The sequence below is a fragment of the Sparus aurata genome, chromosome 2 (genome assembly GCF_900880675.1).
Source record: "Sparus aurata chromosome 2, fSpaAur1.1, whole genome shotgun sequence".
Lineage (NCBI taxonomy): Eukaryota > Metazoa > Chordata > Actinopteri > Spariformes > Sparidae > Sparus > Sparus aurata.
The window spans coordinates 23,614,744-23,634,713 of record NC_044188.1 but is presented as its reverse complement, the minus strand read 5'-3'; the positions used below and the strand labels follow the sequence as shown (position 1 = coordinate 23,634,713).

Sequence of the window (19,970 nt, the reverse complement as noted above, 5' to 3'; positions counted from 1 at the left end):
TTTAACATCAGTCAGTTGCTGAATTATTTTACTTATCTTGGGAGTAACACCTCACAGCACCTTCAATATTGTATAGTGTAACTGTAATATCAAAATTATTATTTTTTAATTTAATTGTTTTAAATGTAGTGTTTCACTGTTGACCTCCCCCTTCAGAGGAAGAATGGGTGACATTAAGAACACTGTCAGCTCCACTGAATGGTGCCCAGTTGTCACTTGTCAGGTGCCCAAGCTTGTCTCAGGTGGATGTAATTTGAGGTTATCTGTAATTGTTGTGCCAGCCCCTCTGGCTGTCTCGGTGGCAGTATACACAGTAAAAATGTCAGTGTGGTCCTGACAGTTTTTTGAGCTACACTGCTGCTGTTTCTTGCTGTAGGCTGGTAATAAATCCCCAGAATTATTCATCGCTGAATCATTTTTTGCGAATTGCCTGCAAATACGTTTGCTGTCATCTCCCAAATGGTGATGGGATTCACATGTCAAATGATAATGTGACAACTTAAGCCCATGTAAGTTTTCAGTCAATGCAACTTGTCGCATGGGTGTTATTTTGAAACCTGCAACTTCTGCTCTGCTCTTTTGCTGCATACTGTACAGGTTCCGTCAGCAGGAATTTTACTGCCAGTTGATTAAATTGCTTTTAGGGAGGCACTAATAAAGAATTCATCTTGTCCAGCCAGTAACACTTCTGCTAGGCTGGCGTCACTCCAAATGGATGAGTATGGATGTTTTCTTTGCTTCACCCACTCATTTCCAATCAGTAGAATTAACAGCCGGTTGCTGCCAACCTTGATGTCATACTTTACCTGTTTGGGATACTGAGGACAGGGATGGAAAGAGAGGATTAATTAAAGGTTTTGTACAATATCATACCATATGATAACTTAAGTTTTGCAAAATATCACACCTCTGTGTTTTTTTAAGTGGGGCTGGGACGACGCGTCGACGTAATCGACGACATAAATTCGTCGACATGAATAATGTGCGTCAACGTGTCGTCCCAAACAGGAAGTGGTAGTACCTGCAGAGGCTGAGAATAGCCCCTCTCACACAGAGACGCTGCATTAACGCCGCAGCGGCGGTTCGTCAATTGTCCGCCGTTGGTCATTCACACACAGCGAAGCACCGCTGGAATAAAGACAGAAAGCTGCGCTCCCGCTCCTAAAGAGACATGACGGTACATGTCATGATGATGACGTCGGGGTGTTTCCCAGGTGTCCCCCCGTCAATCTAAACCCGCGGAACGTTTATAATGTGTAGTGATTGAGAACCCAGCCCCCTAAACATCCTGGAAGATCAAAGAGTTAAGTTGTTCGCGCTAAATTACATTATTACATAATCGCCATCAGTAAACAGGTCGCTGCGTGACTCTGTACCTTGCGGGGACGGAGGCTGTTTTCTAGGGGAAAGTTCACTGAAGTCTCGGTTGGGAGGGCTGACCATCGCTGTGATTTCTATCATCACAACCACTTGAGTGAGTTAAAGGTTTTTGCCGGTGACAGACGCTGTTTTTCAGGCAGCAATGTGACGAAGAGTTGGTAGGACAGGCGGGAGGACAGACGCTGCTCCGCCTACAACTGGTATTTTTTTCCTCATATAAGTTACCAACGACAGTTACAGTTAATTACTACGTTACTTTTGTTTGGTCATGTAATGTTAAATTAATCTTTAGATTAGTCGACTAATCAAAAAAATTATCGCTAGATTAATCGTTTGAAGAATAATTGTTTGGGACGGCTCTGCTTTTAAGTCCTTTTTTGCTATTGATTTAAAGGACCAACTGAGCTGTTGCAAATTTAGATTCGAAAATCCTGTCCATGTGTGATTATCTGTAAACAGGTATTGGGAGGCCAAAAAACATAAGTTTTGAACTTTTTTAAATCTCAATAACAATCTTCAAAATCCTGCAATCCTTTGCAATCCTTTTTCTCAATTATGAAATGCCCTGTATATGACAGCCAGACTTAAAATAGCCTATGAATTTCTAAAATGTGCACCATTTAATCACAATATTGCAATAAAAATGAGCACAAGCTCCTCATTCACCAGGCCACTAGCTACACTATATTGCCAAAAGTATTCGCTCACCTGCCCTGAATCGCATATGAACTTAAGTGACATCCCATTCTTAATTCATAGGGTTTAATATGACGTTGGTCCACCCTTTGCAGCTACAACAGCTTCAACTCTTCTGGGAAGGCTTTCCACAAGGTTTAGGAGTGTGTTTATGGAACAGGAAGGGGCCATCCCCAAACTGTTCTCACAAAGTTGGGAGCATGGAATTGTCCAACATCTCTTGGTATGCTGAAGCATTCAGACTTCCTTTCACTGGAACAAATGGGCCAAGCCAGGCTCCTGAAGAACAACCCCACACCATAATCCCCTCTCCACCAAACTTAACACTTGGCACAGTGCAGTCAGACAAGTACCGTTCTCCTGGCAACCGCCAAACCCAGACTAGTCCATCAGATTGCCAGATGGAGAAGCGCGATTCGTCACTCCAGAGAATTTGTCTCCACTTCTCTAGGGTCCAGTGGCGGTGTACTTTACACCACTGCATCCGATGCTTTGCATTGCACTTGCTGATGTATGGCTTGGATGCAGCTGCTCGGCCATGGAAACCCATTCCATGAGGCTCTCTACGCACTGCTCCAGTCTCTCAGATTTGAAGGGTTCCTTCTCGCAACAGCAATTTTGAGATCTTTCCATAGGTGATACAGGATTTAGATCCGGCCTCATTGTTGGCCACTTCGGAATTCTCAATCGCTTTGTTTCCAGGCATTTCTGGGTGCTTTGTGAGGTATGTTTTGGGTCATTGTCCTGCTAGAACACCCATGACCTCTGACACAGACCCAGCTTTCTGACACTAGGCCCTGCATTACGGGCCAAAATGTTTGTCCTTATTCCGTTTTCTTTAAACAGTAGAATGACGTGCTTTGCTAAACAGCTCTACCTTAGTCTCATCTGTCCACAAAACATTCTCCCAGAAGGATTGAGGCGTACTCAGGTATGTTCTTGCAAACTGCAGTCTGGCTTTTTTATGCCTCTGTGTCAGAAGTGGGGTTCTCCTCGGTCTCCTGCCATAGCGCTTCATCTCATTCAGATGACGACGTATGGTTCGAGCTGACACCCTGTGCACCCTGAGTCTGCAGGACAGCCTGAATTTGTGTGGAAATTGACTGAGGTTGTTTATCCACCATTCCAATATCCTGCGTTGCATTCTTTCATCAATTTTTCTCTTCCGTCCACGTCCAGGGAGATTTGCCACAGTTCCATGGGTTGTAAACTTCCTGACTATATTGCGCACAGTTGGCAAAGGAACTTTAAGATCTCTGGAGATTGACTTGTAACCTTGAGATTGTTGATATTTTTCCACAATTTTGCTTCTTAAGTCCTCAGACAATTCTTGGCTCTTCTTTCTCTTCTCAATGCTTGGTGTGGCACACACAGGCACACAACACAAAGGTTGAGTCAACTTTTATACACTCTGGCTGGCAACAGGCTTCAGTTTGGATTTCGATATTGCCAGCACCTGTTACTTCCCACAGATGAATTTAAACGAAGATCACATGCTTGAAATGAAATTATTTATCCACAGTTTTAATAGGGTGTCAATGATTTTGTCCAGTTGATTTTTGGAGTTTTGTGTAAAATTATGTCAAATTTGGCTTTTTTCTTCTGCTTTTTTGTGTTGTTCCAATGCACTTAAAGGAAATAAACACGTAAAACATTTGTAATTTCAACACATTTCTGGGGGAAATGTTACATTTTCTGGAAAAGTTCCAGGGGTGCCAATACTTGACTGTCCATGACTGTAGTACACATCCTGACCTATCAATCCGGCATTGAGGCTATGTAAACTATGTTTCAGTCATCCATTATTCACTGTTATAACCAGCAGTAGCCAGTAAGCTCGTGTCGCCATGTATAGAAATATATCTGTTGTCATAAATGTCAGAACCTCTTAAGTCAAGCCTGCTACATTCAGAGCCCACGGTGCTTTTTATACCAGGAAAGCTCACAGCTAACACATGGCCCATGCTGATGGCAGTGGACCTGGCAGAGGTGACGCACATCCTGCTTTACACAAGGTCAGGGGAGCCCTACACTGTCACGAATTTCCCAGCTCATTTTTTATACTGTATCAAGTATACAGTCTAGTGAGGCAGAAAAAGCTAGTAGAGGGTCTACTGAGACCTGGGCTGTGTTTGAAATGTCTTTATTGCTCAAGAAGGTTTTTTAACGAGTGAAATGGCCTGGAAGTATCCAAGTGGCAGAGGTCATAAGAGCGGGTCAGGCTTGTTCAATACAGGGTACACTGGACCATCCTTCATGAAAGGAATGGAGATAATGCCCTCACACAGTTCCTTGAGGCAGCAGCATTTACAGAGATGGACCAATCATCAACTGTTGCATGTGCTTAATGTAAGGGGACCACTGCTCTCTTTTCCTAAGTCCCTGTAACTTCTCCTTTACATCATGACCTCATGACGTTTTCCATCGAGGTCAGGGAAAAGGCATAGGACTTGATTTTTTTCACTATTCGACTGCAGCAGTGGCCAAGAATTTGAGTTTTTTGAATGAAAGTGTTAGAAAACAAGCTGGCATCATAGTGCAAAAATAGCAGTCACTCTAATTGGGAGAAAACAGAGACAGGCAGCCAGTTGCAGCCATTACATCACCAAAAATACCCCTTGTGGCTTACCTTAGGTTATGCTTTGACCCTTCCTCTGAAATGCAGGCATCTATATAGAAGGTCTTAGAAGGATATGGAAAAATGTACATTTCTAATTGTGTGTGATATGGGGTCTGACTGTTTTTTAAATTATCGAACTGTGTCAGTTTAAGCCCTGCGTCTGATTGCGATTCACTTTCTTCTTTGTCACAGCACCCTATATGGAAGCTGGGACCATGGATCCAGTGTGTGTAGAAGGGTACTAATGAGGACTCAGTCAAAGCCGTGACTGGTAAATGAGGCAGATCCAAGCCTTGGTCGAGGAATTGATCTTTTCTTTTATCCTTGCGAAATCTTATGCAGCAGCTCACTCTGATAATCCACAAACACAGCCGAGATCAAAGCCGTGACTTGGTGCATTTTAAATCCGGGTTTAAAAAAACAGGCTCCACTCCTGGTTACTTTCAGCTAGAAAAACTATTATACGGCTGATTGTTGACAATAGAGAGGGAGACAAAAGCTGTTGGATTGCTCACAATCTCATTAAAATGTTTTACTTGAATGAAAATATGAGGCAATGGAGGTTTTTTCTTTCACAGTACATCTGGGCTAGCATGTCTATAGAAGAGTTCTGTGGTACTTATTTTACTGGGGCTCATTTGCATGCTACAGTGCTGTGTTGGGCCTCCAGTCTTGTTCGACAATGCTCTGTGAAACCTGCTGAGAAGCTTAGGGAAAACGCTTTTTAAAATTCCAAACTCCACTCGCAGTGAGAACATTACATAAAAATGCTTTTTGAAATCCCACAAATATTTCATCATTTAACTGGGGTTACTTTACCTTTGGGTTTTTCCACCTGTAGCTACTACTTAATATTTGACATGGGCGATTTAGTCTCATCACTATGTCTGTCAGGTAGGTCTTTGACACCTTGCGGAGACATTCAATTATTGCTAATAGATACAGAATAAGGTTAATGTTAGAAACATGATATTTGAAACAAATTGGAGCTTTCTTAGTCAATCAACAGAAAAATTATTTAATTTCATCATCAAAAATTTAGAGTGCAGGCAATTCATTTACATTTTTTACATTTAGGGCATTTAGCAGATGCTTTTGTCCAAAGCGACTTACAGTAATTCATTCATAACATTCATACACTTATGGTGGTGGCTGCCACGCAAGGTGCAGACCAGCACATCAGGAGCAGTTTGGAGTTCAGTATCTTGCCCAAGAATACTTAGACATGCAGACCAGGGGAATCAAACTAGCGACCTTCCGATAACAAGACGCTGGCTCGATCCCTGAGCCTTAGCCGCCAATGACAATGAATTCAATGTTATGATCTTGGTCTTTGGGAAACTATGATGGGTATTTTACACTTTTCTCTGATAATTTAAAGGCTCCATTATGTAGGTATGTAGCCAGTGGTTGGCTTGTCTGTTCTGGGATGCTGTAGAAACATGGTGGTGCAACGTGGCAGACTCTGTCAGAGAGGACCCGTTCCCTCTGTAGATATAAAAGGCTCATTCTAAGGTAACGAACACATGATTTTTATTTCAGGTGATTATACACTAATGAAACATAATTATGAATGTTGTATTACTTTTCTGCCAACAGATCCCCCTAAGACCTACACACCTTAAGAGCGATTTTAATGAAAGTAATAGTTGTAGCCCTAAAATAGATGTTACTATGTATAGATCTTGTCTACAAGTAAAAGTTAAAAATCAAAGGCTATATGTAAGTGTTAGTCTTAAATAGATGAACAGTGAACGATAAACAGGATGTGTGTGCACAGCAATTACAGTATGATCACAGAAGAAGTGGCAGCATGACCAATAGAGGGAATGTCTTTTACACATTGGGCCACGTACTGCGACTTATTGGCAACTAGTGTAGTAGGGGAACACTGGATAGGAGGTGGCTGATTAGACTTAGTTGAGAATCTGGAGATTATACAGTGAATTTTCTGCGTTCAAGTCTAGAAGAAACGAAGGTGTGGAATACTTTGTTAAGTAGTTTGATGTGCCACTGATGAACTTTCACCATTTCCTGAAGCTACTTACTTGATATCAGGCAGATTTGACACGGAAGAGCCATTTAATGTTCCTTAGGCAGTTTTATACAGTAGTGAACTTGTCTATGACTTCAACTTTTATTAATTAAAAGTTCGTTTCTGTAAAATAATGAATATTTAGCTGGTTGTTTGGAACATAAATGATAAATTTTCCCGTTATTCAGATACTGAGCAATCAGGCAGATAGGCTGCAGAGTCAGTTAAGCTCCTCTGCAAGGTAATTAGATTCAGATAATCCAAACAACAAAAGCCATAATCCTGCTCAAATTCACTGCATTCTGTTGGTGTTGAACTGGCAGACCTGTTAACAAACTGCAGCCAGAGAGATTATAAAACTGAGCTGTTTATTGGATCATAAGGCACAAGTTTACCCACATTAATGTCATACCGTATGCCATGGTGAGAACTGGATAATGCCTCGCTGTCACATGGATATGTAGATTTGTGTTGTACTGCATATGTGTGTCATTTTTGATACATCTGCTGTTGATTGATGATAAGGGCTGGATAGTTTTTGCAGGTGTGAAAAAGTTCGAGATGAAGCAGAAAACAAATGTGTAATTGTAAATATGAAGAAAGGATGATGACCCCTTTAGCAATTTGTTTTTTCATTTGTGGTACAGTTTTGTTTCATGCCGGCATTGTTCAAGTTGAAATCTGTGCCAGCAAAGCATCATGTTTTTCAGTACTTTGTTTCATTATACCCTGTGTATGCATTTCACAGCCACACTGCAGGTGTTCCTCTCCAAGGGCATCACCACGGAGCCCAGCTCACCCAAAGGCCTCAGCTAATGAGCCAACGCAGGGAAATTGATTTAGTCTCCACCTTCCTATCTCCATCCCATGCAAGCCAAAGATAAAACAGGGTGAGTCCCCGGGGTCATGGCTGAGTAAAGCCCTCCAAAGTCATTTCCTTCCCTCTTACTGAAGAGCCAGATTAATTATAGACCAATAAAAAGTACGATCAGGTCTAATTAGTGAGCATATTGAATAGATGGAATCCTGCACTGTTAGCAGGTACCTTGATGGTTGTAAAGATGCACCTGTGCCCTATTTTTCCTCAGGCTCCTGTAATTTACTTCTCTTGTATGACATTTTAAAGAACATTCAACATGCAAATTCAATATATGTGAGGTGATTTACTGAACGATCTAATGTGCTAATCTTCATTAAAGATTTTCCAGTATAGTCAAGGTTTTATTATCCTGTAAGCGTGTATTTGTGCGTCAATACAATCAGTGTTAAAGATAAAATATTTCAAAGCACAATACTGTAGAGGAATATGAACAGTAAAAGCCCTAAAGATCTTCTCCTCCCACACACAGTGAGGTCACATGTAAAGTGCTACAGGCTCCTTAAAATGCATTTGATTTCCCAAAGCTTCCATTATGATAATTTCCTTGTTTGCTCCTCAAGGTTAGATTATTCGTCTGTCAAGCACACTGGACTTCTCATATTGTGTTTTTGGGTCCTGCCTGTGTAGTAGACTTACAAATACAGTAAATGTAAGAAGGCTAGATAAGTATAATTGAATCAACAGATCAATGGTCAGTCTACCCTGAGAAAAAAAGGGATGGATGTCTGTGGCATAACAATATGCTGCTGACCATCTGAAAGGTGAGTTTTTGCATATGTGGCTTGAAAAAGGTTTTCATTCACATTTAAGTGGGCAAAATCAAAAGAATGTATATTTTAGAAAATCAGGAAGAATTACAATAGTTACTTTTAAAATCTATTTAATATTTTATCTTAAAATAAATAAAATACACAACTTTTCTCAATTCTTGTCTACATCTCATATTCTTAAATTAGTTAGTATTTTGACTGTTCACTGTGAGAGTGTTAGTTTCCATATCACTAGATGTGGTGTAGATTACTGTCCACATGGTGGCACAATAGCATCACTCTTACTAACATACTGGGAAATTATTAATGAACAGAGCATTGAAACTTATGCATTCAGTAAAACGTTTAAGGTTTTTGGTAACATAGAGGCTGTCATCAGGTGAGGTCAGGGTCCAACCAGACAAGTGAAATGATGTTGAAGCTACAGGCTATAGACTAGTGCCAAAATAAATCTCTCACATCTGTGATACTCACACAAACACACACACACACACGCACGCACACACACACACACACACACACACACACACAAACACACACACACACACACACACACACACACACACACACACACACACCACAGGCTGTTTCATAGTCCAGCTCCCAAGGTTAAGTAGAGTGTGGGAAATAAGCATGAAAGTTGCCTTTTAGCAGCATTCACAGGGTCCAGACATGTCAGGGATGATAAGTGGGGAGATGCTCTCTGTCTACTGCTTCGCCGTTCTAGATTATTAATAGAATCAGAGTCAGGATCAGGATCAGAAACACATTTATTGCCAAGAAGGGTTTACACCAACGAGGAATTTGTCTTGGTGAATAAGGTGCATACATTGAGACAATAAACAATAAACAAAAAGTGACTATTATATATACAATATACAATGTAAACAATATAAACAAACAGAGACATAAGTGTGGGATGATTGATAAATAAAGACGGAAAAGCTGTACAGGTATGACAAAAAATAGATGAAAAAAATAAATAAAGGATAGTTAGAAATGATGGAAATTTTACAAATTCTGCATTATTGTAATGCATAGATTCAATAGGTATCAATATCAATCAATAGGGATAATAGGGATCAAGAACAAGTTATGGAAGTTGCCTATTTGAAGGAGGTGAGTCATGTTTGGCTGTCCAAAATTGCATTTGCAAACCTTAGCCTAGTTTTCAGCAGCTATGTGCTGAGCATGCAGGAGAAAACATTGTATCCCATAAGAATGTCACTTCATTGCACTCTGAAGTCATAATCACATTGCATTTCTCTGAATCAATCAAAAATATAATGCACCCTGAAAGCATATTAAATATTGATGAGTGATTTGTCTTGTTCTCCTCACAGCTCTCTCGTTATTAGACCACAAAAGTAAGACTCAAAATACTGCTTCAGCAAGCAGCTAATCTCGCTTGTCGCAATCTTTTTGCATACACACTGCTGGTGAGAATAAAATATACTTCTGGGCATTTGTCACAGTGCAGCTATAATGTAGTAAAGCATTTGTGTCACAGCCAAGTATTTTATTGCTATTTTCATCCCATGTGCGTATTATAGACCTACTACCATAACACTTTAACAAGGCTCATCATGTGAAGACATCCAGCACAAACACCTACAATCACCACAAGAAACATGTACACAAAGGCACAAAAAATGAGTTTATACACTACACTGCCTCAAAAATGATTTTTCCCTTGTTTACCTCCTCCTTTTGATAACAACAAGGCCATCGGTATTCTCTCCCAGGGCTGTAACTTTGAGAAATATGATTGCAGATATTCTATCAGTTAGATAACAACATAGATACCACTCTCATCCATCCTTAGAATATATATTATGACTATCACTAGCAGCCTGTTAGCTTACCTCAACATAATGACCGAAAACAGGGAGTAACAGCAAGTCTGGCTCTGACCAAAGGTAACAAAATCCACCTGTCACTAATTAACAAGTTATGGCTCATAGAGGTGGTCACCTTTCGGACTACTTCCTTGCCAGGAGCAGTTACCCAGTAACTAGTGGAGACTTCAGGGAGTTCTGATCCCAGCTGAGAAGCAGTCTACACCCCTGTAAAATTAGTTTTGGAGGTGCTGCATTTGTCGTCTTTTACGTGCGCCAGGCCAGCAGTTTCCTTTTACTTCCAGTTGTTGTGCTAAGCTAAAATTACTTGCTGCTGGCTGTAGCCCTATATTAAATGAACAGTTATGGTGGTAAAGATATTGAACTTCTAATCTAACCCTCCGCCAGGGAACACATAAGTAAATTTCCCAAAAAGACAAAATATTCGTTTAAGCCTCTGATTCTTTGTCTAATTAAACAGCTGTTTTACTCTTAGAATCCTGCTGCTCCAGTCCATTTATATTATGGATGCTGTTTTGTCGAATGATAGACAATTATCAAATAAAAAAACACAGTGCCACCGAACCATAACAGCCTAACTGTATCATGTACACTAGAAGCCATTATCCGACAGCCGTGATAACATACACAAAGCAATTCCCTTTTCCTGTACATACATCTGCATGCTTAATCACACAGCTGAAATACCAATCAAAATGATTCAACTTCTAATTCACCAGTGGAGCATATAAACACACACATACACACACGTCTTTTCTCTCTCTGAATTTTTCCTCACCCTCGCTTCTCTTACAACGCCCTGGGACTTCTTTCATGTACTTAAGCCTGGTAATGGCTCCACTGCATTCAAACACTGTTCATCAGCCTGTTCTGTCCCTAATCATACCTGTTTCAACACCAAATACCAGTGCCTCCACACAGCTGCCTTATCAGAATCAAGCAAATCATTTTATTCTCGGTGCACATGCAATGTGAAGTAAAACTCATTTTACTAATCCTTCTCAAATGTGTGATGTTGGGGTTTTTCCCTCTAGCTGACAAAGAGAAGAAGAGAGGGTTGGCTGAAGTGTCATTCTATGACAATATCTTCCCCTCTGCCACGACTTTTATCTCCCTCACCTCCCTTTTTTAATTATCTTCTTACATGTGCTTTCCTATTTCATTGCTTTTTGAGCGAGAGGGGTTATGTTGAGCACTATCTGCAGCACTAGAGCCTTTCAATTGTGTTGTTAAAATCATGCTTTTAAAAATGGAGAGGGGGTCACATTCATTTTCAGTTCTGTTAAATCAACGGCTATAAATGGTGGCTAATTTACACAAACTAAAAAAGATGTTTGCATTAGTACTGAGTCGTTTAATGTTAAGCTGCATCCAGAAGCTCATGCAAATTACGACATTCTATTGGGCTTTCCTCCTCCAAAAATGTAAATCACTGTGGGGCAGATCTGTGAAGGGTCTGTGAGCTTCCATGCTTTGGTTTTTAGTTTAGATCTGTTGGTGTAAAAAAAAATGTAAAATGCATGTTTTAGCACAATTATATTCTGAGTTTTACAGCTAAGCCATAGGGAATGTAAAAGTTCATTCACTTGGCCACTTTTAAGTCTTTTGGATCAAACTGTGCCCAATTGTGTCTGTTTTTCCTGCTTTTAATCTAGTTGACTAGCCTGAGTTTAAACTTTCCTCTAACATCAGGGAAATCTCTCATTTGGAACATCCCTGGTCACCACAAACTTTCTCTGTCAGCAGTTTGGTAGTGGGTAAGAAGCATGCAGTCATTTGAGAGAGCGATGCAAGATGTGTGGCTGAAACATTTGTTTAATGTGAAGGCCCATAAAACCAAAACAGCAACTGTAAAAAGGCTTAGAAAAGAAGAGTTGGTTGATAACTCTCTGTATATCTGTTTTTGCTGCCCCTTTTACATTACAGTAGATGTTTTGATTTGATATAATTTTATAGAATATTCATCAGTGAGCTTTTGAATATACAGTCCTCCATCAGAGAAAACCCAGCATCATCACTGCGGACAAATGCACCAATCAGTTGACGGTATGATATCAGTCTATTAATGTGGACCACCAAGTGACAGATGAGATGGCTTCTGATTTGATTGAAAGCGCAATCATGTTGATTGCTCTTCTGTGCACTTTGTTTGCAATTAGAGCCTATTTAAAATGGATTAATTATGTTGTGGACCTACATATACATTTGGATGAATGGGGTTGGTTGTATTGCCAGAAAAGCTTTTACCAGTCAGCAAAAACACAAATGTCATAGTGGCCATCAGATCCCCCAAACTAAACAACAGAAATATTTCTAAGGACCCCCAAAAATGTATTTTCTGATATGACACTCTGCCGTTGTTAAGTGAGCTCAGGTTAAAGCAGTTTTAGGTTCCAAGTATTAAAAAAATCATATAAGGTGCCAAAAAAAGAAACAGTATAAAAATACTGTGACTTTTAATAAAATTGGTTGAAGGACATTTGCATAGTCTTGCCATAAATGTTGGTCCCAAAATAAACCACAAAGTTGAATCAACACTTCTATATATATCGACTAGACAAACAGTGTGCATTAAAAGCTTACCACAGGTAGCATCTGTTGTTGTCTCTCTTGTCGTCTCTCTACCATTGCTTTGGCAGCAGTGCTCTCGAATACACTTTTGAGACACCCACCTGGGTCTAGTGCATGTTTTGACTATTTTTTAATGCATTTTAGCACTTTAGGCATGAGTTGACTCATAGAGCTGGTGTGAACGGAGGTTTTCCTCAAACGCCAGCAATTTGTTATATTCTGCAATGGAAAATATGTATTTTGGTAGGAATACCAAATCTTTTAGGTATGGAAAGGGGATTGGATTGAGATATTACACTTTGTAGGAAAACATATTTATTTTTTCATATTTATTTTTACAATCTCTTCAATATCCTGGATAATTATGGCTATTAGATATTTGGCATCTTATATCAGCTAATTTTTCAAAACCCTGTGTTTATCTTTCAAATTATAACAGCTATGGTATTGTAATTCCACGGGTGCAAAGTAGTTGATCACATTATCCACAGCTGTTATCCATATTACATGACAGATATCCAGGATTGTTTTGGCACATGAGAGTTACTATATATTTAAAGGTAACATGAGGAGCCTCTATGCAATGTAGTTACTGTTGTCAAACTTCGCTTTGACATTGATTTCTCAACACGTTCATTACCGTTTTGAGCATATTAGAAATAATATGCTTTACTGTGGCTCTGATAACTTGCAGTTTTTGGGCTGTCCCTGTACTCATCGAACTACACAAGGTGTTCAAAGTGAATAAAACACCCCAAATTTTCTGTTGTTTGTCTGCAATAACCAACACAAACGACTTTATCTACTCCCGCCAGCAGAGGAAGTGAATACTTAGTAGATTATTATCAAGTGAGACCACAAAAACACTGATTAAGTCACAGTTGTATGGAAGTGTTAGATAGTGATGCTTCTTTTACCTCATAAATCGTTGGCATAGTACAGAGACAGGCTTACAGAGTACCAAACAATTGCCAAGTTTATTTTTGGCCTGTCTCACAGAATTAATGTTAATTAGTGACAGATAATATCACCTGCGACATTTGTTATTATAACGAGTGAAAGTGAAGGTCAGTGCTGACTCAAAATGCGAACCTGAATGTTTTAAGTGTGAATGTCTCTGCCAGCTGGAGGGTGCTACAACAGTAGCAGACTGAAGTGGATAAAACACAGTAGTTTTGATCAGCTTTATTCTGCTTGATAACCATTCTTTAAAGTATGTCCAGATCAGCCCTGATACCCATACACACAAGGGTTCTTTTATTTAAATCTAGCAGATTAGTTGGAGACAATATATATCATGGAGTTTCTGCCATGCACAGGGATTGGGTCAGACTGACACTTGTTTCATGGTCAGGTTGGCATGGCTCTTGTCTTTCCTTGTAAACTCAAATAGAAGCCCAGAAGAAGGCCACTTGGTCATACTTGAAAAGAGAAATGGAGCGGAGAGCAGGCTCATTATTGCAGGTACACAGTGAACCTGCAGATGTTACCCAGCTGACTTGTGATTCTGAGCGGAGCAGAGATTTGCACATACTGTACCCGTCAGTGCGACCTCACAGCCACCTTAGTGTGCCACATTTTTGCATAGAGACTTTTCAAACATTGCAATAAAAATGTAACTTGTTACTATTATTATTATATTATTATAATATGTATTTTTGAAATGTTGATGTATATGTAGAAACAACAAAAAGGTTTCTAATTCTAATTTATTTGTGAGTGGTATCATTCCCTCTTAAACTCCTATTGTAACTATGGACATGCTCGGGAAGAGAAAACAAATCTAAGAATTACTAGCATGATTAGACTTAGTTTACTCAGTTGATCCTGGATTCAACAAAAAGGAGCGCTAACTCTGTTGACTGTGAGTCAAGAGTTAAAGATCAGTGTAAAGTACTCTCAAAATGATATTGATGAAATAAAAGTTGAACAAACCATGTACTATGCTGAGGTAAAGGATCCTGTAAATGTAGTCCTAGTAATGTACTCAAAGCTAGTGGATTGATTCAAATGGCATTTCCAAGAGGTTGGATTATCTGGAGAACTAAACCTGGTGGAGCAATATAGTCACTGAAGGCATCATGCCTGACAAAGCTGATGAGAACTGGGCTGGGACTGGCCACATTGGCTGCTTGTGATGGCGGTGCTGCAAAGCTGCTGCAGCTCACCTCCACATAGGCAGTGTGGCTGCCCTAACCTGTTAACATGGACAGTGAAATGTAAAGTAAAACGATGCACCACGCACATGCACTGCTCGCACAGCCAGTTTGACCAGCCTGTAAAAAGGTCTGAAAGCTATTCATCACAAATCTCAAATTGGATTTGAGCACTTCAGAGTAGAGTGTGCACAAATGCAAAATTCAGTTGTGGTATTGGGAAGCCAAAGCTGGTTGTGGGTAAGCATTTGTATTTTAAAGACAAACAACTTATAATGGCTGAACCAAGAGCTCGCAAGAACAGCAGTGTATATAAATGAAGAAGATCAACTGCACAAGATGAAGAACGAGTTAATTAGGGACATAAATAAGGTAAATGGAAGTGCAATAACTGTGCTAAATAGATAATGCCCCCATTAGGAACTTCATTGTAAGCCATTCATTGTTGGGCAACTATCGTAGTAGAGCTATATAGATAAAATGATAGGAAAAATGGGTAGAGGAATATCTATTATAAGAAAATACTCCTCTTTCCCTCACTATGTACCACTTTGCAGATCATGTAAGCCTTGGTATTGTCACTTCTGCCGCCCAGTAATTTGGTCAAACATAACAAATAAAGAGCTGCACAGAATAAAGCTGCACATTCTGTAAGTATAGACCAGGTGCAAGCTCATCTTGCCTGGCCGAAAGTGGAAGAAGATTAAAATGCCAATCTTGCTCACAATTTTGCTCAGGAATATACTGTATGAGTTTCAAAGCAACCCTGCTGCCTGTACTCAAGCATAACATTTTCTCAGAACATACTGTAGATGACCACGAAAGAAGACAGGTTACAAGGGATCAGTATATAATTCCTCAACCTATCCAGTACAATACAATGAAAAAAACTTAAAGCCATTCCTTTTTCATACTTCACTACTCACACAACAAGCCTGTAATGATTTAAAAAGCAACTAAAGGGGTTACTTTTGGATAGAGGCCTGCAAAATATCTAGTTAGTAACTTCTTCTCTCTTTGGTTTCGGGAAATATATAGTTCAAAGCATTTAGCAAGTGTTGTTATAGATACAACTATTGCTATGTATGCTTGGCCAGTAGCTCCTTCAAACTTTGCTAAATTTTCTTTTTTAATCTGTGAAATTTGCGCTAGAACTTGCATTACTTATTACAGAAATACATTTGTCAGCATTGGAAAAGGCAGCATATTTTTTGGAGCAGTGGATTTAAATACGATCACTGCCCGTGGAACCTTTTCGAGCATCCAAGATGAACAACCGGACAACCTTAGGGGGGTTGAGAGTCGGGATAAGAGCCATGCTAATCCATCTTGGATTTAAGGCTGCTTCTGGCTAATGTTCAGTTGCTGGAAAATTAAATGGATGAAATGAGAAATTGGAAGTTAGAGACTGTTGTGCCCCCATCCTTACAGCGACCTGTCTCCATTAGATGGAGACAACTGAATATAGAAAATACATGACTGTAATATTTCCTTATAAGAATGTTAGACTATTGAGTTCAGAGGGTTTACCTTCCAGTGGTATCATAAACAGTGCAACAGTGTACAGTACGATTGGCTGCAGGCATAAAAGTGAAGCAATACATGATCCACACCTCTACAATAGTTCTGATGTTAAAGGTCACATTATGAATTAAATCCAATCACTTCAATTAATTATAACGACGTCTACAACATATAGGAGCACACAAGACAGCAGCACGTACCGGTGCACATTTTCAGTCAACAGGGGCACATTGTGCTGTGACCTTGTCTCTTATTAGCTGTGTGGGAAAATGCACCCTCTGCTCAATTTGATAACATGAATGTATGTAAAAACAAGACAGAAAGACTCCATAGCAACAAAGTTATTATTGTCCTATATTCCCAGTAGATTTTTCTGCAATGGCTGCACGTGTAATTGCGGGTCTATATACTGTCGGATTTTCTGGCTTAGTCTGAACGCTATCACAAATTCACTTTAATGTTAAATCATTCAATAACTGCAGAAAATATTAGTGAATGCTGTGGCTTTACCAGATAAAAGAGCTTTCAAGAGCATGGAAGTACAATGAATTATTAAGCATTCAGTTTCAACCAGTGAGACATAGATTGAGATTATTTTTTTATTAAAACATAGCTGTTCTGCTTGTTAATCCTGCTTTAGAGTTTCTGTTCAACTACTGCACTGCACTGTTATAACACATACAAACTGCTTTTTAAGAGGACTAGTAAACTGAGGCTTTGTTTCTTGTTGGTCTCTAGCTGCCGGTAGGCAATAAGACTGGAGGCAGGTGACTTCCATCTCTATGTAAACCCCAAGCTAATCTACAGATTAGAGCCGCCATGCTTTACTTTTTAATTACAAAGAATTGTTTGTGCCGTTTGAATTCTTGGAGGAATTTCAAGGGCTCGTTTGATTCCGGCTTCATTAGGCTGGTTTGACACACATTTCAACATTTTTAATTCTTCTTTATTGTTGTTAATTCTCCACCTTTATTGTCAGATTTGATCCAAATGTCCTTTATTGTTTGAATGGTTGACTGGTCTTTGTCTTTCTTTTACTGTGCATTGTGAGATTAACTGGACAAGGCGCAGATATTTGTGTATTTAGTTGTTCTTGCGCGGATGTGGGCACTAATGAAAAATCTTGTCAGGTCTTCGGTCCAGTCTCCAGGCTTACTGTTTTACACTTGACTTGTCTAAATGTTCGCTGCTCGTCCTTTCTCCACCACCTGCTAATGGTTCAAGTCACTCCAGCAGTATTTATATCCTTCAGACAGCTCTTTCCCTTTCTCCCTCCCTCCTGCTGATATGCCCTTAAAGCATAGAGATTTCCAGCATGGAGAGAGAGGAGACTGGGCGGAGGTGGTAGAAAGGGGGGTGTAGTTTTAGGGGAGACTCTCATAACAGCGCCTTGCTGTCCTCTTTCTTCTGTTGTGCGTTACGTCTAAAGGCTCAAAATAGAACAGCTCCAGAGACCGCCCAATCACGCGTATAGCTTTATGCGCACCCGCACACGTAGAATGGAGCCCGTTTTTTTTTTTTCATATGGGGGAAATAGGATTTGAAGTCTTACTGTACAGTGACTCATTCTCGAAGACTTATTTTATTCATTACATCCATTTTTACATCACAGCAGAGGCATCCTCCGTTCGTTCTGAACCTCTCTGCACACACACACACACACCGCTTCTGGTTGAATGTGTGAGTACAATTTTTGTCATCCACAAAGCAGGGGATAAATATAATCCAGTTTAATTACAGCGGAAATAGGAAGCAAACATTTCTATCAGCCAAAAGAGCTTCGACTTTGGGACCCTCATATTGTCATATGTTTGAGAATATGCTATAGTAGGAACACAACACAGAAGCACGTTTCACTTGGTGGCAAGCAAATAGATTCAAGAGAAATACTCCTCATAGACAGCTGACAGGAGTTTGTTGCCCGTGTGTATTATTTGCATATGTTTGTGTGTCTGTGGGTGCTTGAGCCACAGTGGATAAGAATGCATGCCAGAGCGAGTGAGCAGGCGAGCGAGTGTACAAACGGAGCGGGATCAGGAAGGAGAGCGAAATAGAGCAGAGAAGGAGACAGAAGAAACACGGGGAGAGAGAGAGAGAGAGGGAGAGGGGGAGGGAGGGGGGGCTTTGTGCGGTGGCAGAGGAGCAGAAGCAAGTCGCGATTCCCCAGGAAAAGGGAGGTCTGTCCTTCCATCTCCTCATTGGGGATTTAAACTGGCTTCAGTCTGACAGAGGATTCCCCCCTCGCTCATGGAGTGCAGCTCTCTCCTCTAATGTAACGCGGGACTTTGTTGTGGAGGTTGAGAGGCGCACAGGAAGGAGGGAGAGGGACACTTGCTCCTACTTCCTTTGTACCCAACCTGCTTGACAGATGGCTCTGGCAGAATGATCTTTGACTCTCACCCAGCGACCGGACCTCGCTCCACTCACTGAGGTAACGTATGTCAGCTCCTCTCCACAGCTCATAGCAAGTAAAAGAAGCCGCATGCTCATACATTCATTCTGCTGCACTGTTTGTCTTGAGTGCGCTTGGATGAATGGGTAGAATGATTACGGCAGATCAGTGTGCGTGCAAGTGTGCCTGAAATTTTGGTTCAGAGGACAGGAAGTACTGTAGCTCAGTCACCACCTCATCAGCACCTAGTGAGTGGAGTTATTTATCACAGCTCAGTTGGCGGGACTGTCTTATCAACTGTGTTTATCAGTGGCGTTTTCTCCTCTGGCGATAGAGGTGTACTATGTCTGACCTTCATATACTGTATGCCATGGTAACCTGAGGTCAGGAGTGAAGGGTGGTCGTGGCAAGCTGAAGGGCAGCACCCCGCTGCCAGCACTTTTTCTCCTGAGTTGGCACCCACCTGCACTTTCCCTTTACCTGCCACCCTCAGTAATTGAAACCGATGTTGCTTGTATCCGAGCCTCGACTGGCTGTAGCAGAGTTACAGATGATGGTGGCATAAGTTGCAACAGAAGCAGTTGCTGTGTTGTAAATACTAAGCAGCGTCCCTGGAGTGGAGTTGCATGTGATGTGGAGTGTTGCAGGTTAAGCATTTCTCATGTCACGCCCGTAGAGTTTGGGATTTGTGTGGCTCTTGTTCTAGACGAAGGCAAATAGGGCAGCCTGTTACCTGTCAGACTGGAAGTAATTGTTTTGCTATGCACTCTTGCTTTTTCAAGACACAAAGCTATCAAAAAAACAAATTTAGATTGGGGGAAAATTTGAATGTGTATTGTACTAATACAATTAGTAGATAAACATATCTGTTTCAAGAGCAACTGTTGTACATTTGCGAAATAGTTGTATTTTCCATTTTGTTTTACTTTTGCACTCCTTCAAACTCAAGATTAACATCAGATGACTTGTTGGCCATTCGCCAGCCTTTCTTTTAAAACCCATGCTCTCAACACAATGTACTAGCTTCTCTCAAGCAGCAAACACTGTTGGAAATGTATTGTTTAATTTCCTTAGAAAAATAGATGAC

The 19,970-nt window shown here is 40.4% G+C and overlaps 1 protein-coding gene across 12 annotated transcripts in view; it reads left to right on the top strand.

Annotated features, from left to right (window-relative positions):
- The window catches only part of gramd1bb (GRAM domain containing 1Bb), a 138,275-nt gene that overhangs the window by 3,002 nt on the left and 115,303 nt on the right, over window positions 1–19,970 (top strand). For 8 of the 12 annotated variants that reach the window (XM_030438933.1, XM_030438927.1, XM_030438909.1 and 5 more), the window contains exon 1: window positions 18,607–18,922. The exons of 1 other annotated variant lie outside the window; for it this stretch is intronic. The gene's annotated coding sequence lies outside the window, so the exon portion shown is untranslated. Of the gene's footprint in view, window positions 1–18,605; window positions 18,923–19,970 lie in introns of those variants that run through there. 3 more of the 12 variants (XM_030438886.1, XM_030438869.1, XM_030439001.1) reach the window with 2 other exon arrangements.